Source organism: Echinops telfairi, unplaced genomic scaffold (assembly GCF_000313985.2).
Source record: "Echinops telfairi isolate 266 unplaced genomic scaffold, ASM31398v2 ScPeMD7_7420;HRSCAF=8458, whole genome shotgun sequence".
Taxonomy (NCBI): domain Eukaryota; kingdom Metazoa; phylum Chordata; class Mammalia; order Afrosoricida; family Tenrecidae; genus Echinops; species Echinops telfairi.
Window position 1 is genome coordinate 40,489,238 of NW_022111320.1, and position 26,126 is coordinate 40,515,363.

Below are 26,126 nucleotides of genomic sequence, written 5' to 3' on the forward strand. Positions count from 1 at the left end.
AGAATTTAAGTATAGCCTCCTCCCTGGGGAATGGACAGCAGAGAAGAGGGCGGAGGTAGACATTGGACAGGGTAACTTATGACAAATCTACAATAATTTATGAATTATGAAGGTTCAGGAGGGAGGGGGAGGGAAGAGGGGGGAGGGAGGGGGAAAATGAGCAAACAATATTGAGGGCTAAAGTAGAGGGCAAATGTTTTGAGATTGATGAGGGCAACAGGTGTACATAGGTGCTTGACTCAATGGATGGATGGATGGACTGTGATAAGAAATGTACGAGCCCTCAATAAAATAATTAAAAAAAAGAATAATGAGGGTAACAAATGTACAAATGTGCTTTATACAATTGATGTATGTATGGATTGTGATGCGTTGTATGAGCCCCCAATAAATTTTAAAAAAAAGTGAATTCCAAACATGCGTTTGGGACACCCTCTTTGGGCAGAGAATGTCAGTTGTGGTTTTTTGACCTAGTAAGCAGCAATACTATCTTTTTCTAAGCAGAAATAGCACACGCATGATCACAAACCATTAGCAGGAATATAAAGCCAGCAACACTAAGTGTTATTGACAAGCTGAAGGTTTTTTAAAAATTTATTTTTCTCTGTGTCATTGGAAAAGTTGCACGGTATGATTTTTTGCATGGATAGCAAGCTTCCCGGGGAGCAGAACTCAGTGTTGCTTCCCTGCATGAGCCATCCCTGTGGTAAGAGTTTTCACTCAGTCATTCTGGAATTAAGTGATTTTGCTCAGAGGAACGCTTGAAATTCGTAGAGTCAAATTGCATAGCCCCACATTTTACACCGACAGCTGAGGTACTCCAGTGTGATTCTCATCCCTGCCCGCTAGGTGACGATATCTCAGAACGTCAACCTTCTGACTAACAAAGCATTAAGCAGAATCGATGGATGGAAAAACTTCACTGTTTGGTAGAGCCAGGCAGAGCTGAAGCAAGGAGACCCAGTTCAAGACAGGCAGATTTTGAAGCGGGGCTGGTGCGAAGGGAGAAGAACAGCCTAGGAAAGATGGCTTACCGTAGCTAAAATCAGAATTCTAACATCTCTCACATGAGCTTGTTCCCCTTTTTAAAAGTTACAAACAGCCACTCTAAAATGTATGCATTGGAAGCCCATGCTTCATGTCAGTGATGTTAGAGAATGGATCTGCCTGGAACAGCTGAACTTGATCAGGACTCATTTCAGTGTTACAATCAGAGAAATCCTAAGCAACCTGGAATGCATTGAGCACCTGATTCACTAAGACACCACTATGCAATACCCCTATGCATAGCTGGCTTACCAAAGGATCTGATACATGTATATAGTGAAATGCAAACATGGATGATTAAGCAAGATAATCACAGAGAGCAGGTGTGAATGTGTGCAAAGCTGCTGGTCCTCACTGTCTTGATAGGCACTTTGCTGATGTGCTATCAGGACCAGGTGTTGCTCTGTGAAAAACTTACTCATATCTCCTTCTCATCCTAAGGTCCATGGTTTTACTAAAACTCTTTTCTTTATCTTCTTGAGAGGATTCACCAAAAAATTGTTCATACTTTGGAATGCAGAACTATTTAACTCACCTTGCCTTCCTTGCCTTAGTAAGAACCAATTTTTTGAGATTTGCCGTGCATGTGTGTGTGTGTGTGTGTGTGTGTGTGTATTTTTATTATTGTTTGTGCTTTGGGAAATGGACGTGGTCAACCCCGAGAATCTACCTTGGACAACACAGAACACTCTAGCAGTTCTAAAATTCCAGTCCATCTTCCAGTGTTCCAAACATCCCAAATAAAGTTTTTAGGCAGGTTTCAATTTGAGTGAGCATGTGATTGTCTTTTAGACAGACTTCTCCAGTAGAAGATTGGATGATATAATGGAGTTTATGTGAATATGGTGGAAATTTGCTTCCTGTTTTTCACACTATGCCTTGTGGGCCAGTTAGGTACTCAAACACCCGCTGGATGAATACCCTAACAGTATCTATACTAAAAGAACATTAATAAATATTTTTTTATGAAGAAAGTTTGTCATAATAGCAAGTAACCCAATATTAATGTGTTCCAGAGTGAGGTCAATGACCACTGGCTGTCAACAAGGACCAAATTATTTCCACATCTTGGCTTTTCATCTGTCCATCTGTTGTGTCTCTTCCTATTGTCATCACAAGATGTCCAATACCAACTGCACAAGTCATAGGCCACATGGCCACATCAGTAGAGAAAAAAGAGGAGATTTTATGCCTGTTCTCTTTGATTAGAAAGGAAAATATTCCCCAGATCCCAAGCTGGGAGTAAAGAAGAGAGACTAGGAAAATCACTGCTTTGGAAAGAAGTGCAGCTTTCCCAATGAGGAAAAAGTGAGGTTCTGAATGGGCAATAAATAGACATCCACACACAGGAAAAGTTGGCTGTTTTCAGCAACCCAGGGTCCATTCAAGATTCTCCTGAATCCATGTGAAATGTCTCATAAAGTGAATTTATTTTGTAAACTCTTAGAAACACTCCAATAGTTTTCAGTCGTATTTTGGCAGAGACAGACTAACTAGTATGCTCATCACTGTCTGTGTTATTCTGGGTAGACTAGAGAAGCAAATCCATAGAGACACTCATATGTGTATAAGAAAGAGCTTTATACACAAGACCAATTGAACATTGAGGAAACATCCCAGCCAAGTCCAGATTAAGTCCAAATGTCTGATATTAGCCCTTATGCCTGAAACCAATCTATAAAGTCCTCTTCAGATTCACAAAACACATGCAATGATACCGAATACAGGAAGATCACAGGCTAGTGGGTGGAAAGTCTTGTGGATCCAGTGGTGATATGAGCATCTCAGCACTGGCAGGGGCCTCCATGTGGCTTGTCAACAAGAATGTCTAACAGGGACTGAGCGTGTGTTCCCCCTTAAGTGAGATTTTTGTCTCCTTAGCATCTCCAAATGAGGTCCACGCTGCCATCTGATTGACAAACTAAACTCTACCTCTTCACTCTTAATCCTCTCACATTGACAATAGATTATGTAACTACCACACTATTGTTTCCTCGTCCATGGTGCACAGAAAGATCAGCTTTCCCAGCTGCCCTTGCAGTTAGAATAGACCATGTGACTGAATGTGGCCAATAGAAAGTGGGTAGCTGTTGGGAGAGCCAATTTTCCTACATAGTATGGAGTCTAAAATGAAAAAATTTACATCTATTGCTTTCTCACTGTAGTGTCTCGGTTTAGTTGTTATCGCGGCATAGCCTTTCTGTCTAAGGAGAACGTTTCACTCAGGTGTCCAGTTATTCTCCCACCAGCAGTCTAGAAGAACAGACTGGGAAGCATCATTTGTTTCTCATGGTTTATACCAGTGGCTCCTGGAAGCCAAATTAGATTGAAGAATTGACTGGCATTCATGTGTCCAGAATTCCTACCCTCATAAGCAGAACTCATCGGTTCAAAGAGAAGTAGCCTAAATTCATCGAATTACGTTCAGCACTTCCAGAGAAGTGACTACAAATGCTAGAGAAGGATATCATTCATTTCCTTCCGTGAGACCCTGTGAAAGCGCTTATGATGAAGTCGGTCATCAAGTCCTCACTTTGGCGTCTGACTTTGCCATGTTGACTCAGCATTGTGTGAGACCCAGCACAGGTGTCTGGTATGAACCATAACTACAAACAACAGAGGTAACAGGTTTTTTGGGCAACAATGAGAACGCCATGTCACCTGACCTGTAGTAGAAGTGTATGCTTGGCACCGCACCGCATAGAAGACCCTGTTCCTAATTTGGTCTGTGGGATTAAGAACATCAATATAGGGGAGGATTCTATGCTCTCTCAGACTTAAAGCCCAACTCCATGGCTGGCATAATGTCAGGGAGTGCTGAGGCTTACCCCGTGTCTTGACTCCAAATGGTATGTCCCAAGCAACCGGAATATACCTTTTATTTGCACCAGAATCATGGCTATCATCAGAGGTGTCCTAGCAAATTAGTTCTCCAATAAACGCCTTGGTTTATCCTGTTTGCCCATTTCTGTTGTGTAAATATGTCAAGTATGGTCAATTTTAAACAACAGCACAAACAACTGCTTAGCAAAATTGTTGATTATTTAACAAGTGGCCCTGGTGTGGGCATGGGAACTGGTGCCAACACACAACTGATATTGTCTCATAGGCTTTCTCTGATCCATATATCTAAAGATAACAATACTTAGAAAGCACTTTTTAAACTTAGGATTTTGAGAAGATTCTCTCATTCCTAGTATATAAATATTATACTTGTTAAGTGCTCAGCCCTGTTCATAAGTGCTTGGGATAGAGTTGAAAACAAAGCAGGCCACGCTTTTATAATTACACCGTTTCTGTTCATGTGTGAGTGTGGGGTGGGGGTGGGGAGGGAGCATCATGAGTAGAAGGAGCAAAATAAGGTAGAAGAAGTCTAATTTGTGTATGATGGTCAGAGAATTCGTTATTGATGAGATTCTATTTGAGCAGAGGTGTGAAAGAAATGAACTATGCAGATAGCTGGAAGAGGGGACTGTCAGGGCGGAGGGGGTGGGGCGGAGTCCCCAAGGAGGGGCATGCTTAGCATGTTTGAGGAATGGCTAGAAGACCCTTGTACTCTGATTGAAATGCCTAGAGGGTGGGGCAGAGGTTGTATCAGAGAATCAGATAAAACAAGTATGGGGAAAATGTATGAGAATAATATGAGTATCTAGAATGTATTAAATGTGCACTCTATGGCAGTTATAATGATACAGATTACATAATCAATATTTCACTTACTCTTTAAAAGAAAGCTTTAAGGCCAAAGAACCAAACCCACTGCCAGTGAGGGAATGCACATGTATCAACTCCATGTATGGTTTCTGAGACAAAATCTTTGTAGGATAAGATAGTCCCATCACTCTCCCACAGAGCTGCTGGTGGATTTGAGCTTCCAACCTTGTGACCAGCAGGCAAAGCTTTACCCACAGTCTAACGCTGTAGGGAGTGAATATTCTCCCTCTGCTACTAAAGGTGAATTCGAGGTTTTGAGTTAGGCTTTATTTCGGGTTATCCCAGAAGTAAATCCTGAAGCAACGATTTGTGTGCAGGCAGTTTTCCAGAAGATGCCAGTAGAATATTTGCAAGGATGTCAGGGAAAGGAAGAACGTCAGAAAATAAGGTGCTCTCAAGTTAGTGCCTATTGTGGACAACAGGACCAAGCCCCTTGGGAATCCAGTGAGGGGCATGCCCTTCACAGATATTCCCCCTGAGGGGTGACACAGAGGGAGGATTTACAAATGTACACTAAACTCATACCAAGGTCAGTTGAGAGCTATTTCCAAAAGGACAATGAGTCCCCGTACTTTCAGCTTGTTGTGTATTTAGACATGTGTCCAGCTACTGAGAAAGTCTTAGACCAGGATGTGCAGGTGCTAGAAATAAGAAGCTGGTCTGGCATCATACAAATGGGCATACCCAAAGCAGTATGGGTGAGGTAGTACTTTGCAGAACCAGGCTTCCACCAACAAATAGACTACTTTGCTTTAAGAAAAACTTTATTTAAAAAGTATTTTATTAAAAACAAAACAAAACGAGGGGGGAAATTGAGGAGCTGATGCCAGGGGCTTAAGTAGAGAGCATTTGAGAATGATGAGGGCAATGAATATACAAATGGGCTTTACACAATTGATGTGTGTGTGGATTGTGATAAGAGTTGTATGAGCCCCCAATAAGATGATTTTAAAAAAAATCACTAGTAAAAGGTGAGTAGGGCATCTGCCAGGAAAATCCTGCGGACGCCCAGAATGGAAATAGGGTTTGTTGAAGGGTCAACAGAGTTCTTCTGTTTTTCTTTTTCTTTTTTTTAAATTTGAAATTAAAAATCTTAGTACAGGGCCCGCGGGTGCGGGCCGGGTCTCTGGGTTTGCAGTTCAAGGCCATGCAGGACCTGACCTTGGCAGCCCTGGATTCGAGTACTACTGCCCAGCCTATTGGTGGCAGGATTTGAGGCCAGCCCCTTCATCATCACCAGAGAGTTCTCCTGTTTTCCAAGACTAGGAAAAGTTCATCGTGTGTTGGTTTAACAACACCACATTGTGGCCAAGAGCCGTCATTAATTTTTTTCCAACATGATTGCAGATATCAAGAGGATTTAAGGAGGGACAGGGCAGATTTTTATCACTTATTGATACAGTTAGGTTTCACAGATCATTGATTGTTTTGCAACTAGCAGCTATATTCAAACATGGAGGATGAGCCTATAAGAGCACAACTGGAGGATGGTTACACCATTCAATGTGGTCTCTGTGCATTCCTACTCCAGCCCCATAGAGAAGAGTTAGAAAGAGCCTTCCTGCCTGATCTAATCCCCACTGAGGGCTCTGCTCCCCACTCTCCTGGAAGGTTGTAGGTAGGCTTCCAAGGAAACCCTACAGGAAGCTTACCGTACTATTAAACACACAGCACACATTCTTTAAACATAGAGGTCACCTTGTTCTCCTCTTCAATCTCCAGGTAGATGATTTACTGGAAGTGGTTCCAAGCTTGCCTCCTGTCCCTAGTCTGGGACCAAAACAGCAATGTTGAGGCAAAACACAAGGAGAAGAACATAGAAAGCTCAACTCAAAATACAACGGGATTCATTTCGGGGAAGAGCTAGGAAAACATGACAGCGATCATCCCATTATTTCTTGCTACACAACGAAGTCAAAGCCAAATTAATAAATGTTAACACCACATCAAGATAAGCAGGTGTTGGGTATAGAAAAACAACAACAACGGGTATTATAGCAGAGGAAGACACAGTCAAAAAACCAAACAACAACAATAAATCTCAATGGTTTTCAAACATATATATTTTTTGGCTGCAATGTGCTGTTCTTCAAATGTAATTGTACGTGAAGTTCAATTGATAGCAGAGTTACAAACGCAGTTGCTCTCGTAGACAAAGTGGAGGTTAAGGGCACTGCACCCTTGTCTCCCTCTCTTCTCTTCCAGCTGCTCTATGGTCCAGCCGGGGACTCCGTGCACTCTGCACAATGGGGTTTGAAAGGAAAATACTGGGATGTTGAGCTCCTATCCACCCCACAGCTTCACTGATGGAAAATATTATAGGTTCTTCTAAATCCCTACCTAGGTGACTAGTGAAGTCACAAACCTTTCTCCTCTTCATCATCCCCAAACCCTGTAAATAAAGTCAAAAGGACAGAATTCAACCATCTGTCACACACCTCCCCGTGTTCCCACTGGACGGTGGCCAGAAGGCCATGTGTGTAGGCAGTGCTCACTATTCACACCGGCGATGCAATTCTTCCTTGTCCTTGTAGGCTGATTGATTTGAACGTGTCACCTCTCAGACCCTTGACCCAGGGACTTTGGTAATTTGCATTGGTTCTATGAGTCAGTCGGATGCATTTCAGATTTATCTTGAGGAGATCAGAGACCTTAGGTGAACTCTGTATCTAGTTAGCCGGGATGACTAATTTATACATCCCAAAGCTTAAAGGGCCCTTTCTGTGGACTGTCTGCATCATTCTTGGAAATGGAGAGGGATACTTTAATGGCTTAAATGCACTGGTGAGGAAGGGCTGAGGAGGCCTCTGTGCTTCTGGGTCCCTTGAGGAACTACAGGCATGGAATCCAAAAGGGCTGCTTGGCCCCTGCTTAAGCCAGGGCCGGGATGGAGAGCTGCACAGTCCTGTAATATGAACACCATCCACTTCTAGGAAAGAGGAGGAGCTTGATCACTTTCCAGTGGAACATCTGAGAGATGAGGAAGCAGCCCATGTGTACCTTGCGCTCAAAGGGAAACAGTGCGGGGAGAAATATAGAAAGCCCAACTCCAAAGCTTTCCCCACGGCCCACCTACTTTCTTGTCTGTGCAATGGAAGTCACAATATCTACAGGGGTGTTTTAGATGATTATTGAACCGTTTTCTCTCTCTACCAAATTGATGGGAGGAATATATTTTGCTAGCTCACTGATGGTGTTCCTAGGGGTTGCAGATGGCAAGCACACTTGGCTGCTGATCTAGAGGATGGTGGTTCAAGTCTACTCAGAGGAAAAGCCAGGACAGTGAGCTTTTGAAAACCAGTCACCTGGGTCAGCAGAGGAAGGAGAGTCGGGAATAGGTGGGGAAAGTGGATGTGTGCTTATCTGTCACCAAGATCCGCCGCGTCCTTTGCCACGAGGTCAGAAGGACCCGTTGGTGCTTGGCTGCCATTGCTGAACATTTTGTAAAAAGTTACTACGGAAAAATCAATAAATTTGACAATAGCAGGTTTAAAAATTAGATAGGAAACGTAAGGGACAGCGAGTTCATGTCAACAGGAGAGGGAAACTCGGGAAAGGAGAATAGGTATGATTGCACGGCTCAAAGAATCTAATCAGTATTATTGAGCTGTGCATGTAGCAGTTGTTGAATGGGTGCATATTCTATCATGCTTAATCTCCAAAATAGCAACAAAAATATGAAACCATTTTGTAAAATAGGATATACATTTTAGAAACAACACATTCAGTATACATTTTGGAAAAAATGAATAAAATTGGTCGTCTCATTTAAAAATAATAACAAATAAAGCAAATAGAATTATGTACATAAAGAAACCCTAGCGAGCACAGCTATGCGTTGGCATCCCACATGGGGTGGCCATACGTCAGAGCTGACGCAGGGTCAACTGGAAAAGAAACCACACATCACTATTGGGTTTGGCCGTGCAACTTGTTTGACCTTGTTCTGAACAGAGTACACAGTTCACAGTATTTTGACTTTGGCTTAGCCACATGACTTGAATAGACCAATGAAAATCCAGAACCCACGATGTAGTCAGTGTTAAACACATGCTTACCTTGAGGAAAACATGCCTCAGTTGCCCTGGTGCCACAGGAGGAGCCCATGAATGTGGAGCAGAGCTGGGACCAAGACGCAGGATCAAACTCAGCCCCTGACATCTTCAACCCTCAGCTGACCCGCAGACCCCTACGAAAGAACAAACATTACTTTAAAGTCATGGAGTCGTTAACTAGAACACTGACCAGTACAGCGCTCTAAGAATTGAATTAAAGGCCAACGTTCGCCTTATATACTTTGGACATACTGTCAAGAGAGCCCAGTCCCTGCAGAAGGGCATCATACTTGGTAAGCTAGAGGGGCAGTAAAAAGAGGGAGGCCCTCAAGAAGAAGGGTTGACACAGTGGCTGCAACAATGGGCTCCCGCACAGAGGCAATTGTGAGGATGGCACAGGGTCAGGTCGTGCCGAAGGTCGCTGTGGGGCAGAACTAACTTGAGAGCACCCAACAGCAGCATGTAAAACTCTTCATACAATGCCCGTCACCTAACAGTCACAGCATAAAGACTTCTTACTAGTAGAAAGCATATTTACATGAACATTTAATGTTAGTAATTGCTTTGCCTTCAAATATTATTGGTGAAAGGAAAAGACAAACCAACAGACCACATCGCCCCTCACTGGGATCTTGGAAAGGTGGGAAATTTAAGACCAGCTACCAGCTCGCTTCCTACAAGGAGAGGTCCTTGTGTCCTGCCTACCCTTCAGGGTCCTTCAGCCCCCACATGGAACACGGACCGGGTGACAAAATAAGACATCTCTCTGAGACTTGATTTCTTGAAAGGCATCCCTGTCTGGTACACACAGTTTGGGGTCAATTATTGAACACAAGGTTGGCTGTTGAAACCCACCCAGCAGTTCTGAGGCAGAAAGACCTGGGCAAGAAAACCCTAAATAGTGGTTTGGACTCAACTGGATGACGTTGGGTTTGGTTCTTCTGAAAAGAAGTCTTGTGGCAACCAAGAAAAACCAAAAACATAAAAAAACACCCCTCCTTGGGCGAGCGCTTCTAAGCACGTCAACGCTATGGACTGGTGCTGGCTCTGTTACTGGTTTCCTGTTGCCTGAGGAACTTAACCTCCCGGTACTGCACTTCCCTGATTTACATAATGGGGCTGATTATAATTGCCAACCTCACAGGATTGTTGTGCGAATTAACTAATGTTTGTAAAGTGCTTAGAGGTCCATAGATGAAAGGTGCTATATAAGCCTATTATTATGTCATCAAACATGGAATTCCAATAAGATTACACTTTCATTTAAATTTCCATTAATTTTTTCATCATTCTAGATTAATTCTTACTGGTTTTCTAGAGCAAAAAAAAAGATGGAAAGAAAAGAAATAAATGGGGTGGGGAAAGGGTGATGTATTAAAATATGAAGCTTTACATGGAAAGGAAATCAGCTAGAAAAAGCTAACACTTAGGAGTGATTTTAAAATTATTATCCTTTAATGAGCCCTGATTATGTAATCAATATTATGTAAAACCCAGATATGGTCTCTGAGTTTACAAACTAAATTATGAACCTGACTGATTAAATAGCTAACATTTCCTACTTCAAGTGTGTAGAAATGAATGCTATATAAAGGCCTATAACTCAACTCATTTTAAAATTAGACCTCTTGTTATAGGAAATAACCTTAAAAGGTGAAAATAAGATTATCGATGTCTAAAGTGTATATTTATGAGGTTAACATGTGGTCTGCTTAATTCTATACGGGGTCGGGGTAAAGGGATGTTGATATTCAAACCTGCTGAAGTGACCTGTAGATACTTAGGATCGTAAAGTTCTGTTATAAACCCTCTCGTTAAAGTGTGAAATGTTAGAACTCGAACATCTGTTTCCATGCCCTCCTTTTCCAGATAAAGAAATGGAGACCCTGAGAATTTCAATCATGGAAACATAGCCACATAGCTAGATGTAGGGACCTGGGACTCCCAAGAGTCCACCGATGCTCTTGCCACTACTTCTAGCCACGAATAAGAAAGCGCTTTTCCACGTTCAGGTCTAAGTGGTCTCAATCAGGATCCTGGCATCAAAGACCCGGTCCATTTTCCAAGCCACATTGTTCAGTGGTAGTAAAGGATCTACATCCGTCTACTGCCAGGATTCCAGCGCAGGGGGACCCTGCTCGTTTCAGATTAGAACCAGAGTTGTCAAATCACACACCCCCACACACACCTTCCAGGGGGAGAACAACAGAAACCATGGGGGAAGGGAGACGGCAGTTGGTGTGAGAGATGAAAATAATAATAATTTATAATTTATCAAGGGGTCATAAGGTTGGGGGGGTGGAGGGAAGGGCAAAAAAGAAGAGCTAATGCCAAGGGCTCAATAAAAAGTAATTGTCTAGAAAGGGTGCTTGCAACATATGTACAAATATGCCCGATATAATTGATGCATGGATTGTAATAAGGGTTGTAAGAGGCCCAATAAAATGATCTTTTAATAAAAAATAAAAATAGAGTTGTCAATGGATGGATTTTTGGGGGGTAAATCCATCTTTAGACCTTTCTTCGGAGGCCTCTCAGAGTGTATTTGAACCATTGCTTCTTAGTTAGTAGCCCCATGCTTACTTACTGGTGCTCCCAAGGATTTCCAGCTGGCTGCAGTGCTTACTTAAGAAAAACAAGAAATACATCTGGTGTCCTAAAAATGGAGAAATGACTCAATGTTCAAGGACTGGCACGAGATGGCAGACAGGCCTTTGGAATATGTTTTCTCCTCTGGAAATTTGGGGCGTGGGCATGGGGGGGTAAGTACTAGAGTCTTTTCTTCTAACTCAAGGAAAAGCCTCTTTGAATTCCACTGAATTGGGATGGTGGTAGAAAAGAGAGAAAAACTGTGCTTTGTCTCCCACTAGATAGATGCTACAGGCAGATTATAAAGGGAAAGCTGATGTAGACTCCTAATGGGCACTTATTCTCATGTTGCTGATGTCTGAAGATGCAAACTTTCTTTTAGAATTGGGAGTGAGGGCAACAGTGCCAAGTCCAACTAAGCTTCACCGGGTTATGGATGGGGGAAATTATGTTTCATTTGATGACTGCAAGGTTGCCAGAAGAAGCCTGAAAGACAAATGCCTGCCCAAAGCATGGAGACAGAGATGGATGAACTCAGAGGAGCGCTAGAGGAAAGCGGCTGCAGTGCCATCCGTAGTCGAAAATCTTATTCTTCCTCTTTATTTGATTCATCTTTCCGCTCCGGTGCCAATTTTACCTATGGAATTCATTCTTTTTCCCTCCACGCAATGGAAAATGTTGGTTGCTGAGCATGAAGGTGTATATTTCATGGGTACGCGTTCCTTCCTTCCTGCATCCGCTCAGTATTTGAGTGCCCCCTGTTTTCCAAGCATTGTCAGGGAAAGGTAGTAGTGACAAAAATAATTGGTGATTTTTTCATAATTTATTCTCTATGTTATGCATTGCTCTATGCAAGTTGGTTTACTTAATCCTCACCACAACCGTGTCATGTTGTAAGTCTTGTTGCCCCCACCTTACAGAGAAAGAGAGGCGGAAAATGGACTTGTTCAGCTCATACAGCTAGTAAGGAGTGACCCTGGGTGGGCCATGTATCAGGCAGTCTGGTTCGAGTGTCCGTGCTCCAACCTATGTCAGTATACTGGCTCGGAGGTGCCCAGAGTCTTCTGTGAGAAAACAATAGTCAGAAGAAAATAATTGTGACGTGCAAATGAATTCATAAAAATTTCTTGTTATTATTCATTCAGTAGGAGTATTTGTCAGTAGGAGATGAATGTATGGGTTGGTTTAATTGGTATTTGTTTAGGGCTGGGGTGAACTGGCTGCTTGGCTCAGTGTAGTTCATTCTGTTTCGTTTAACAAATATTGAAGCAGCTGCCATGAACAGGCACATACTTTGACCTTATTATTTGGAGAGGCTTGTCCCTGGCGAAGGACATAGGTTTGGTGAAGTAGAAGCTCACTGGGAAAGAAGACACACACGTCCTCTCCCCTCCAAGGATACAAGTAGATACAGTAGCCGCAACAACAGGCTCAAATGCTTTGCAATGATCTGAGGATGGCCTGGTAGAGCCCCCTTCAGTTGTACGTGATGCAGGCACGTAATCAACCACGGATGAGCCACAAAAGGATACCTTTGAGTAGTGGAGTGGGAGACAGAGACATCTAAAGGAATGACCATGATACCATGTGAGTGTCCACCATTGTCCGTCTGTCATCCTGCGATGGGTTTATGTGTTGTGGTGATGGAAACTGTGCCACTGGTATTTCAAATACCAGCAAGGTCATTCATGGTGAACCTGGTTCAGCAGAGCTTCCGGACTAAGACAGACCAGGAAGATGAAAGAGGCAGGCCACGTCTAAGAAAATATTAATAATAATGAATGGTAACCTTTTTGTATAATTGTATTGTGAGAAGATGAGCGGCTCTGATTAGAAGGTACTCAAAATAAGAGTGGGTAAGAGCTGCTCCCTCAAAGTCAACCCTAAGGGCCAGCATGGAGCAAAGCTTCCGGGACCCTCTTGATGATATCTAACAAGAATAGTATGGTGTGAAGGTGAGGGCGCAGGGCCTGACTATGGAAGCTCCATGCAGGTAATTAATTCTGCTCCTAGAAGGTAGTTCAAGCAGGAGAAGGAGGGGTACAGTCACTGAGAAATGAAAAGAAGTCATCATTTGTGTGAGCTAACCCGAGGTCGAGTGAGGGAGAGGGGACGGGGAATTTCCTTTAGTCAAAAGGGACAGAATCAGCAAGGATTCTGATGCATGTCGCCATCCCGTCTGTGGAGGGGGTTTGTGTGTGAAGCTCTGATTGGGTTGAGCATCCCCCAATCAGACTGAACTGTCCTCTGAGTTTCATGCTGGCTCCCAGACCCTCTGTGTGCAGGGAGTGTCCTTTGATGTAGTCAAGAGGGGGCCAATTGTGGGGCTTCAGCGGACAGTTGTGCAAAGAGTGGGTTTCTAACTTGTTATTGCTGGTGACTTTGGGCAAACCATGTGGCCTCTCAGAAGTTCCATGAACATAATGGAAAGGTGAACAAAGCGCTTAGTGGTCTTAGAGGAAGTCTGTGTACATCCCAGAGCCTTCTGCTCACTGGGCTCTAAAGCTTTTTTTTTTTGGTTTACATCTACTAATGAAATCAGCCTTTTAAGACTAAAAAAAGAGACACTTCAGCTGTATTCTTCCTTCTTCATCCACCGAACACCCCCTTCGCATGCCGTCGTTTTGGGTTGAGGCTTTCAGCACAGGCAGGCTTGCCCATTCTTGAACTATAGGAAATGGGGGTATGTTGGCGGACCCTGGAAGGCAATTTGTCATCCAAAGCAAGGATGATGAATGAAGAGCAGAATTATGTATCCAACTGTCAGTAACTCTCCTTCCTTTCCCAATTAGTGTTGTTTCTGTTCTCTCTGTCACCAAGCGATCAGGTCCCTTCCCTGCTGTCCTCCGTCAATGCCGTATCAGGTCGCCTGAGAGGATGTGACCCCTCCACTTGACGAGTGCGGACTATGTGGCTCCAAGTGTATGTCACATGCACGATACATACATTGACCTTGACTCTCCTCTCAGCTCCTCTGAGTCTCCACCTTCTCAACTGGGAACTCCTTCATTCAAGATCGATGGATAATCTTGATCTGGAACTGAGACATGTTCCCAAGCCCTTCATTTATCTATCCATCTTATATTAAAGAGTTTTTTTGGGGGGGGGGTGATTTTTAAGTGCCATCGAGTTGACTGACTCAAACATGCCCTGCGCTGAGAAACTGAGTGGGTTTTCAAGACTGTAATGCTTAAAAATGAAAGCCTCAGACTCACCCTCGAGTCAGTTCGGCCTCCCAGTGCCCCTATAGTACAGAGAAGCACAGCCTCCGGGGGCTTCAGAGACTGTAACTCTTCATGGGAGTAGAAAGCCTGGTCTTGCTCCAGAGGAGTGGCAGCTGGTTTTGAACTGCTGATCTTTGGTTAGCAGCCCTTCACCACTTGGAACCCCTACTGTACTGCCGATGGGACTGTAAAGTTAAAGATAGCCCAGTTGCTCTCCTCTACGGCCACTGACGAGGGTGAAACCATCAACCTCTCTGTGAGTGGCTGAGCACGGAACTGCTGTGCCACCGGCATTCCTTGTCACAAGCCAACACAGTTCACTTCTTGAGGACAAGGAAGGCAGTTTCCATTGCATGTTTCTGGACGCTATCTTACAAAGAGTCCAATCAAGAGAGAGATTAGGGGTCAGGCTGATTCCACTCAGACTCCTTCCCTTGCTGGTCTGGGGACTTCAGAGAAGTGGTTTAATCTCCAGGGACCTCAGTCTCCTCCATGGTAAAGCCTCATGCCTGGGATGTAGTACAAATTCAAACCTGAAGCTAACCCCACTGCCATTGAATCCCTTCCAACTCAAAGCCACCCTATACAGGGCTTCGGAGGCTAACTGTGTATGGGAACAGAGAGGGTCATCTCCCCAGTCAAAGCAGACGGGGGCTCTTGCAGGGCCGGCCTTGAGGCTAGCCGTCCCATACTTACACCACGGTAACCCGCTCAACATGCTCACTGCCGCTGAGTGCATGCTGATGCACAGCCACCCCAGGAGCGTTTCTGAGACTGGAACTGGTTAAGTGAGTAGAAAGTCCAGCCTTTCTCCCGCAGAACTGCTGGTGGTTTCTATCGACCACCAGGCAGATCCCAGCCCAGTGCCTAGCCTCCACCCCACCAGGTCTCCTCAACAGGAACTCTGGGGCTCCTTAAAGATCCAAAGGATACTAGTGACCATTTCCATGAGTCTGGTCTACTCAAGGAGCCTGGGTGGTATAGTGGTTGCTCTTTGGGCTGCAATCTGCAAGGTTGGCAGTTCAAAACCACCAGCTGCTCCTGCTGAGGAAAAGATGGCTTTCCACTGCTGTAAACAGTTACAGGATCGAAAGCTTCCAGGGCCAGTTCTACCCAGCCTCATATCGACTCCGCAGCAGTGAGTTTAAGGCCAACTCCATACAACGTACTCTCCTGTGTTGTCTAATATAGTGGTCAGTAGCCACAGGTGGCTATTTTAATTTAACTGCAATGGCAACATTCAGTCATGAGATGCATGACCCACATTTCAAGTACTCAATAGCCTCACATGACAGGTGGCCATGACGTTGCCCTCTGCAGCTGGAGAATACGCCCATCATCGCAGAAAGTTTCCCTGGACAGTAGGACCATCAGACTGCCATCAAAACCTAGGCATATCAACAAAGAAACCTGTGAAATGTACCGTATACTTTTTAAAAGAGATCCACCGTGTATTCTTTAGGGGTTTTAAGCTCATAGAAATAGCCCCGATACCTACCTGCCGCGTGTGTGTGTGTGTGTGTGTGTGTGTGTGTGTGTGTGTCTCGCCTCTGGAAACAATTATAACATGTAGGGTTCCTTTCTACGGGGCTCCTTCTAGCCCCTCCCCTGCCAATTTCAATATCGTTCTGATGGAGTTACGTTCCATATGTAATATTGTTACAGGTGCAAAATCGTTTCTTTCAATCCTGAATGCAGTTGCACATGTGCGCGGTAGCGCTGAAGGCCAGCGGTATTACCGCGGAGCCAGGCCCCTCTCGCAGTCTGGAGGTCAACAGCGTCCTTCTTTGCTTGCTAATGCTTTATTGTCTCCTAGTATACATTGGAATAATAATGGTAATTTATGCAGATATTTTGTATGCATAGCAAATAATGAGAAACACCTGCAGAAATTTCCCTCCTTCTCTGAGTTCAGCAACTAATTATATTTTTAAATAATGGCTACCACCGAACACAATTATCCAAATCACTTTAAGTAATGGAATCTTTTTAAGGTGTTTTTGAAAATTTTAGCACAGTTTTGAAACACTCATTTTTATCGAGAAGATGGGAGGGGAAAAAAAGAGAGACTAGTGGGTGGTTTACGCACCACCCTCCAAAAAGAATTCTGGCTTCTGCCCAGAATTCCTCAGGCCCAGCAATTCCTCTGGTCCCTGGTCCTGGACCGCTCCCAGGCTGCGGTCCGTGGACAGAAACTGGGTTTTTGTGAGAGTTCACCTGCCTGATTTTGGAGTCTTCTTTATCTTCCTTGCGGAGCGCAATATAGAAATAAATTGGATGCCTTCCCCACATTCTCTCTTTTCAAAGCCGCCATGGCCACATGGTGTTCCCTTCTGTCGGTGTGCCGGTGAAACGAGAAGACCACAGGCTTGGAAGCCACAGACCTGTGTGTTCTACCCTTCCGTCTTCCCGCGGCTCCGTTTCCCCTCGGACGCAGCTCCAGCTGGAAGCACACAGAATTCCCACTTGTTTCTGAGCCTAAAGCACCCTGAGCTCAGGACAGCATGGGGGCGGGGGAGTCAACAGGAAGTGGACTCACCGAGGAGACTCTGAAAGATACCAACAATCCAGCCAGTTTAAGGACGATCAAAAAATCAATATTTTCCTCCGGATAGCTAAGCCTTCAGGAGCCTGGGGGTGTGGTGGCTAAACACTTGGATGCCAACCAAAAGGTCACCCTGGCTCCAAGGGAGAAAGATGTTGCCAGGCATGGAAACCCTGGGGGCAGGTCTGCTCTGTCTTACACAGTTACCATGAGCTGGAATCCACTCAGCAGCAATTGGTTTGGTTTAATTCGAAATCCTTAGGTGGCACCGATGCACCCAGAGATCCCCGGAAGAAAGAATTAATAATCTCCTTCCCAAAGGGAAACCCATACACATGATATCGATAGTGACAAATCCGCTGGACAGAAGCTATTTTTTAAAACCCAACTCTAAGGGTTGTAGTCTTACTTAGAGCACATTTTAAGAAACTCTTTAAAAATATGCATATTTTAAAATCTCTGTGATTTGGGGGGGTGTGTAAAACATACAAAGAATTTGGGACATGTGTACCTCTCTCTCAGGCCCTTGCCTTTAAGGTATGCAAGTGATCAACTCTACATCCTAATAGTTCTAACTTTTTTGCTACGGGGCATGATTGGTCTGCTGGGGAAAATGAAATGCTTGCAGACAGCACCCCCTTTTCGTTTAGATTTGGGTTTAGACAGACATTGATGGAATGGCCCTTCACAGAGGTGTAAGTTATGGGACTCAGTGACCTTAAAGAGGGTCCGATCTGGAGATGGAAGTAAGCGGTGAATGAAAGCACGAGGAGACAGAATTGCTGGTGCCCACGCGGGATGGCAGAGGCGCCCTCTGGGAAGAGGGGCTACTCACAGAGGGCCTTGAAATTAATTGAGGAGCTGGTGCACCAGCTGTTGGACAGTGGCTAGGGCCATTCAAGAATACATTTTAAGTGATCCAGGGCAGGAAATACTGGGGGTGTCGGGGAGGATGCTTTGGGCTGCGATCCCAATGGCCGGCAGTTTGAAACCACCAGCTGCTCCTCGGGAGACAGACTGGGCTTTCTACTCCTGTCAACAGTGAGAGCCTGGGAAACCCACAGTGGGTGCTACGAGTCAGCTCTGACTTCATGGCGGCGCGTGACAAGGATGTCAGAGAAAAGCAAAGACATCCTCGTGATAGCTGTCTGACTTTCCAATATCCCAGTGTACCAAGATGTTATTATTTCTCTGGCCGCCTCTGCCAGTTCTTTGCTGGGTACAGTCCCTTTTCTTACAACAAGCAAATAAACCCAAGCCTACTGTATTTGACAAAATGAAAAGCTGCTAAATATGAGCCTTGGGTGTGAACCTCCTGCATAGTTCATGTGAGTGTAGAGATCCACTGCGGCTGACTCACAGCCGGCCCACAGCAAGTCTCTAAAGCACAGGAGAACGACCGCTGAGGGAGGGTTTCCAATATTGTCGTGTTTATGGATGCAGCCTGCCTGATCTCCACCCCACCCTGTGCAGCAGCTGGTGGCTTTGAACTGCTGACCTTTCCGTTAGCAGCTGCTGGCAAACCACTGTGCCACCAGGGCTCCTTGGTAAATAGCTATTCCAGTCTCAACTCTTGCATTTGTTGTTTGGCGATTTACTGGGCCAATAGATATTAAATGTGGATGCATTTGGGTGACTGTCTCCCTCCTACCTTTCACCTAGTTCACGGCTGTTTGTTGTTGTCGTTGACTGAGGTCCACAGACCTCTGTTCTCCTAAAATGAAGAAGGTGAAGAGCCAAATGGATTTGGGGGTTTTTCCATGGAAAAGAACAGCAATGCCAATCTCCCAAAGAGGGATTAGCACAGGGGGAGAGGAAGGAGAGGGGAGAGAAACATTGAGCTTCAGGAAGTGTTGATGTTTTTTGGTTTACTTTATTTTATTTTTGGCTAACAGTTGTGTATCGGTCTAGGCATTCCTGTCAGGATTGCTGTATCGTTTAGATCTTTGTTGTTGTATTTCTAAAAGGAGATAAAGAAATGTCGAAGGAAAAGAATTCTTGGAGGCAGCCTGGGCGCTCCTTCTCAGGGACGGGTCACCACAGAGGAGGACCAAGGAGCCCCGTGATGACAGCAAGGGAAGCCACAATCCAGAGCAGAAAACCTGTTTTATTATTATTATTTTTTAGGCTCACTCTTTGAAGAAAGAATTCTCTTCTCATTTCGTGCTAAATATGAAAGTCCTGCCTCCTAAACGCATCACGGTCCTGTAAGGTGAGAGGTTATAAGTGGCTCACCTGCAGGGAGAGTTACCAATGAGCTGCCCCTGCGCTTATTAATCACAGGCAGACATGCAGGCCTGAACACTGCGGAGGTGGTCGGGTGCGGCGCCCTTGCTGTTTGTGCAATGACCTCCAGAGACCTTGGGCCCTGTGGCTGGGCCAGGTGTGGCCGCAGGGAGGATGGAAGGCATTCACTTGGAATCAGAAGATGAGAGTACCAAGATGCGGCCAGTTCCCGCAGGATCGCTGGGCTGCCCGACGGGGCAAGGGGCGTCTGTTTTCCATCCTCTCTCGTGTGTTGAACTTCTGAGCAGATAAGCTCACTGGTGAATGAGGAGGTAGCAGCAGGGAAATGGCAAAGAACTAAGGCTTTCATTGTTTCAAAAGGGATCCTTGTAGTCGCACTGAAAGATGGCATGTTTATGATGAGGGCTTTCCAAGTGTAAGAACCAATGTCGTCGCCACTCTGTGTGGCGATAGAGCCATTTGATCCAAAGAGCAGTTTCTTGTGTCTGTAACTAACGGTACTTTAGTCTTGCATTCAACATGATCTTGGGGGTGGGGGGGGGAGTGCTACGGGGGGTGGGGGGAGGGAATCTACTCAAAGACCATCTCTTGGCGGTTGCCCTTCTGAATGCTTTTTGACCTGTCCCCAATTGCTGTGTCCAAAGAAAGCTCTTTATCGCAGGACTTTGGAGATGCCCCTGGGGAAGTCGGGCTCAGAATAATTCTCCAGGTAGGTGTGTCGTAGGCATTTCCAAAGACATCGGTGAGAAAAGTGGAGGCTTCTTCCTCTTCCCAGGTGGACGTTGGGAGAGGACAGAGTCTAGATTTAAATTCTACAGTATTGTAGCCCCAGTATAGAATGAACACCGTGAATAATGCAGCCTGCTACAGAAGCATACACTTCGCTTTTCCCAAAGAACACGCTACCACCTTTGAATTGTCCTAAAACGTAGACATTGTCCCAAAGGTCTTTTGGTTGACCTTGCTGTCCCACACCCCCTCCCCAACATTACCAAGCGTAAATACAAGGCCTCTGGTGTGTTTAATCTTTCTCTCTGTGTCACACACACACACACACACACACACAAATATGAAGGTATGTAAAGGCCGAGGAAGCCGCAGGAGATATCAGAATATAACCTACAAGTAGAATACAGTACGCCTTTCCACTGCACAAGATTTTATAGACCCTTTCCTTAGGCCGCAGTACCAAGGGATGACCACCAGAGGGAACCATTGTTTAAATGTTGGAACAATTGGGTCTTTTGAGGGATTCATTCAGCTCAAAGCTCTCTTTTATGTCAGAAGCTGGTCAAAAAGGATGAGCAAAAATGTCAAAGCCCGGTACAATCACCTGTCCAGTTCCATTTTTGAGAGTGGAACCCTGAGCGCTTAAACATTCGCATAATCGAAGTGCGCCACATTGGGTTGCTCCCTGGGACCCGAAACCAGGACCCCCCCAGAAATGGATGAACTCCAGAGAGTACCGTCAGGTATTTATTTTTGCCTGAGAGCGAGGCAAACTTTTTTGGCTGTAAACCGAAGACCCAGAAGTATCAGGAAACAGAGACATCTCCAAATCCTTAATTGGAATTGGTGCCGATCAAAGAGCAAATAGAGCAATGGTGCGTAACTGAGAAGGGGGACGAACGTTTGTGGTAAAGCATTCTTGCTCACAGCCCCTTTGAACCTGCACAATTGTGAAATCCAGGCAAATGGGATAAAAGCCATATAGAATGGCCACTAGGAGGTCGCACAGCACTGGCCTGGCACAGACCCCGTTTCTCCACCGACAGAACTGCCAAACAAACTGGGAAGTACTGGATGCCAGTGGGTCTTTTATAGGAGAAATCTCAGATGCTGCTGCTGAGATTATTAATCTTGACAGCTTCCCGATTTATTAAGACACTGTCATCCTCTCCCTTAGAATAATTTTGCAAATGATCACCATATTAGACTTAGTGGAGACAAAGTTGGGCCTTTAAAAAATCTATTAGTATTATTGCTCTGTGTGCCTTGCTTTCACAGTAGCAGCAGGTATGAAGCGGGAAGACGGGTTTAGGCAAAAGGGAGCCGAAGTAAGATTTCAGTCGTCCTTTGAGGGACATTGACAGCATGGCTGTAATCCCAGGTACAGGTCTGTAGCTAACATGCATTCATGAAGTCCGAGAAACAGGTCCTGCACTATTTGATAAATCACAAGCAAGGGTGACTATGCTTAAACCCCAGGGCACCAGCAGTCTGGAGAAAGTGTTTCTGCTCCTTTTGTAGACAAGGCAAAACAAAGAAAGCCATCCGAACATAATAGGACTCTTAAAAAGCCAATTCTCTAAATTGCTGTCCCATGCAAAACAAAAAAGGGAAGGGGAAATTCCCACTCTGGATCAGTCATGCCCCATCACTAGAACAACCCGGGGTGAGCCCATTAAAATAAAGAAGCATTTACTGTATTTTTAATAATGGGCTCCTTCGCCAAGATATTTTTCACATCTATTTTTTGTCATCCCCAGCATTTAAAATACTGCAAAAGAAATTAAGCTTCAATGAAAATGTATCACAATTAAAGACATTTCCAACTAAACAATGTTATCCTCCAGACAGTTTTATCAAAATATAAAATTCCCAAACTTAAAATACTATAATTGAACAATTTTTTTATTAAGGAAAGCCATGTCTGTACCTATGTTTCAAGACTGACATATTGTGCAATAAACAGCAATCAGCCTAAAGATGCTATATTAAACAAACCAAGTTTTGTTTTGCTAAACTAAGCAAAATTAGTTGAATGCCCTAAGTAATAGTTGCTGGTATTTTTTTTTCTAAATTATTTCTCCACTTGTTTTTGTGTCTATGCATAAATTAAAAATCTGCTGAAATTTATTATTCATTGGAGATGTAATTAATATGCAAAATTATGCAAATTAAGATGCAATTAGGCTTCAATTCTCTAGTGGAATTTTCCATTATAATTTAATACAAAGTAATAGAGTAATTGGTGTCACGTGTAATTACGGTTACTCACGTGTACTTGCAGACGTGCAAATGATGTGGTATATGTTAGTTATCCTATGCAAATGGATCATGCAATCTCTCAATACTTGGGAATGAAGCAAACAAAGATGGTCTTCAAAAACTGGGTGAGAGGGACCCCTCTTTTCCTCTACCATGCTTCCATTCTGAAGAACTATTGGTATCAGTGTCACTCATTCCCCTGCATTTATTTCTAAGAATTTTAACTTGGTGTGCTGTTGTGCATTGATTATTGCATTAGAGAAATAGTTTCTAATAACAATGAACCTTTAAACAAGGACCTATTAATGATTCACAAGATTATACCCAGGCTGGAAGCAAGCTACCCAAAGCACTGGCAACCAGGAGAGGGACTCTGTTCGCCTCGGCCCCAAAATGTCTCATTTGCTAAAAGGACTATCATTAGCTTTTCCGGGCAGATTATGGTCATAATATTCTATTATTGTTTTGATCACAAAGTTGACCGATCAATTCCGCGACCACTTGGGAATGCGGAGACAGTTTGGTTTCCTGCTTGGAATTTTTTTCCCCCTCCTGCTCTACGGAATTCTAAGAGGATCCTGGTGCCATTTCTTTCTGAATGAGTTTAAGGAAGTCACTCTGCCCGTTCCCTACCTCTGCCTTGACTTCAAGGAACTCAGCCGGGAGCCCCCAGTGTCTGCTCGTGTCTCCCCAGAGAAAGGAACAGAGCAGGCCTCCCATTCGCTTGTCCTGAGCCCGGAGCTGCTGCTTGTGATTTCTCCATGAAATGATTACCGCTTGTTTTACAACACCCATGCTGTGTTGAATCCTGCACAGAAAACATTATGATCTCGACACTTTCCTTCTCATAACTGAAGCACACACTTTAAGACGAGTATTTTATATTCTCAGCTCCAATTATCTTCAAGTGTTTCTCTTGCCTCTGTCTCCCCCCTCACTCTCACCCCTTCACCTGAATCGATCCTTCTACCCCTTATACACAGATTTCAAAACCCCACCACATGCCCCGAGGAGGGGGATGTGTGCTCTATCGTGCTACGATGAATAAGAGTGGGCGCTTGATTTAGCATCGTGGAAAAATAGCTTCCCTCTGCATCCCCCCTTCATATGCCCCTCTTCTCCACTGCCCCTGGCAGGTTATGGAAAAGGAAAGGCATCGAGACCAGAGGAAATAAAAAGCTACCATCCGTCTCTCTCGCTGCACCCTTTTGCAGCCCCACCCATTCATCCATATGTGGCTTCCCCATTCATTCCAGTAATAATACCAATTACTATGCAGGCAGGGCCATTCCTATTCACATTTGCAGCTCACTGTGGACATTTACGCTCCACTCGGAGCAACACGCAGATCTTCAACAGCATCGATTATACAGCTGTTGTACAACCATTGTAAATGAAATATACAATGCCCCGCTCAGCTTGCAGAATTGTTAGCAATCACGCCAGGAGGGGTAGGAACAGGGTAGCCTCTTCGTCTGGCAACCCCTCCGTCTGGTCTTTTCTCTGGCACCCGGCTCCAGTCCTGATGCCTCTAGAAGCTCGGGGTCTGAGAGGGGAGGGATGGACAGAAAGAAGAACCAGAGGGCTGATCTGATGCTCTGTTCTCTGAGCCGAGGGTACTGGGATCCAGGTTTCATGGGCAGGAGGCCCCCCCGGGACTTCAGAATCACCAACCGGGGCTGTGGCCAGAAACACTGCATGGGATAACCCAGCCTGATGCCAGCTTCCGGAGATCTCTCTAGACAGCCATGATTTCAACATTTTTGACTTGTGGAATTCAGAGACCTAATCACGCTCACCCTGGTGGGCAACCACGACCACAGTGTCACTTTCTGAGATTCGACCAGAATGTCCAACCTAGGCATATGCTGTCTCCCACGAGACTCGGTTATTTTCGCTCTTTCCCAATCCACTTTGCCCATCTGTTCGCGCCTTCAATAGGTTATGCTTGTTGGCCCAAACCAATATACACGCCTTCTATTTTTATTCTCTGAGGAACGTCACTGGTTCAATCTGCCCTTCCCAGAGGGGCCAGCTCCGTGAGTGGTTGGCGGGCTGTTCTTGCCCAGAGTTGGCCTCCTTCCGCCTGCAGACGCAGCTTGACCAAACAACAGTCGACACATGGCCAGCCATTTGCTCATGTCTTGGCCTGAGCAATCAGGACAACCCAGCTGATGACAAAGAGCCACGACTTAAGGAAGGCCACACAGATGGGACACGAGGGAGCTGCTGCCCCAGGAAGCTCACTCGGCCTTCTCGCTCTCGTGATGTCCCTTTTTGTCAAGCCCTTTGCGCACGGCTTGCATCTTTTAGGAGCTTTCCAGAGACTCTTCCATGAAAGGGTAGACTGTCCCCCGCAAATTAACATCCAGGACACCGGAAAATGTTTTGCAGTCGCTGTCATTTTGACAATGCGCTTAGCCAGACAGGGAGCCCGGTGGGGCAGTGGGCTCGCCATGGATCGGCCAGCTTCTAGGTCATGGCTCAACCTCACGTAGCTGCTCCACCAGAGAAGGAGGCCCCAGGGGGCAGTTCTACGCCGTCTTCCAGGCTTAGTGAGAGCCAGCGTCAGCTTGAGGACAGCAGCATTTCTCGTGCACACCGCAGTTCAGAAAAGCAGTTCATTTCCACGCACACTCGTTTTTGTTATTCTCGGCGAGTGGGGAACACCTTAAGCAGATGAATGCTTAATCAAACGTCTTGAACTCATGGGCATTTAGGGAAGTGACACAGCTTTTCTGTTGTCCGAGCAGTCTCCTTTGACGTCCTCTGTTGACACTGAGGACATGCCAGTGTGGACACCCGTCTGTCTTTGTCGTGGGTGTCAGTGGCGTAGAAGACGATGGTGGCGCATTCTCCTAAGAAGTGCTGCGTCAGAAATGCCCTCAATAGAACTAAACTGGCACTGAAGAGGTACAGGCCAGGTGGAAGACACTTAGAAACGAATTCATATTGGGCAGCCATATAATTTGGCGATGTTTAAAGGACGCCAAGCTGAACTAGCCCCATTAGACATCCTGTATATATGTGCTCGTGCGTTATAGCTGATAGAAACCTAAGTTTACGTTTTAAAGAGCTCTTTTACTAATTATAAAATAGTAATTCTCGGTAATAAATAGAAGCACTGTGGCGTAGGTTTATCATTAGCCATTTTGTTTTCTTAAGGACACAGGGATAAGTTAAAAATCCCTCCTATTAATTTGTATATATAGCTTTATTATTTAAAAAAAACATTGAAATGTGACAGCATTGTCTCTCCACATATCCTCCCTCTAGGTTTATACACATCTATGTGCAAAGATGGGGTTTCTGTCTTCCTAACTCTTCCTGGAAGAATTCTGTATTCTTTCATTTATACCTCATTAAAGGACAGTTTTGGTAGCCTAATGAGCCTTAAACCATCTTCTGAAAGGTTCTTTTAGTTTTAGGAACAAAGAAGAGGACTGATGGGTGAGATTGGGGCTCTAGGGAGGATGGGTTAAGGTTTCCAAGGAAACTCTCTCTGGCGGTCGGTCCTCGTGGTCCTCAAAGATGAGGCAGGCGCATTGCTGGATGGGCACGCCCCAAACACACAGTTCCTCAGAGTAACGGGCCTGCTCGGTTCTCACCAGTGTAGCGTTTCCATCTTTTTGACACATCTCCAAAGAACCTCCATGATCATCCTCTAACCTTCGAGATGGTTAGAGATGGTCAGGTCCAATCTGAGGGCATCTG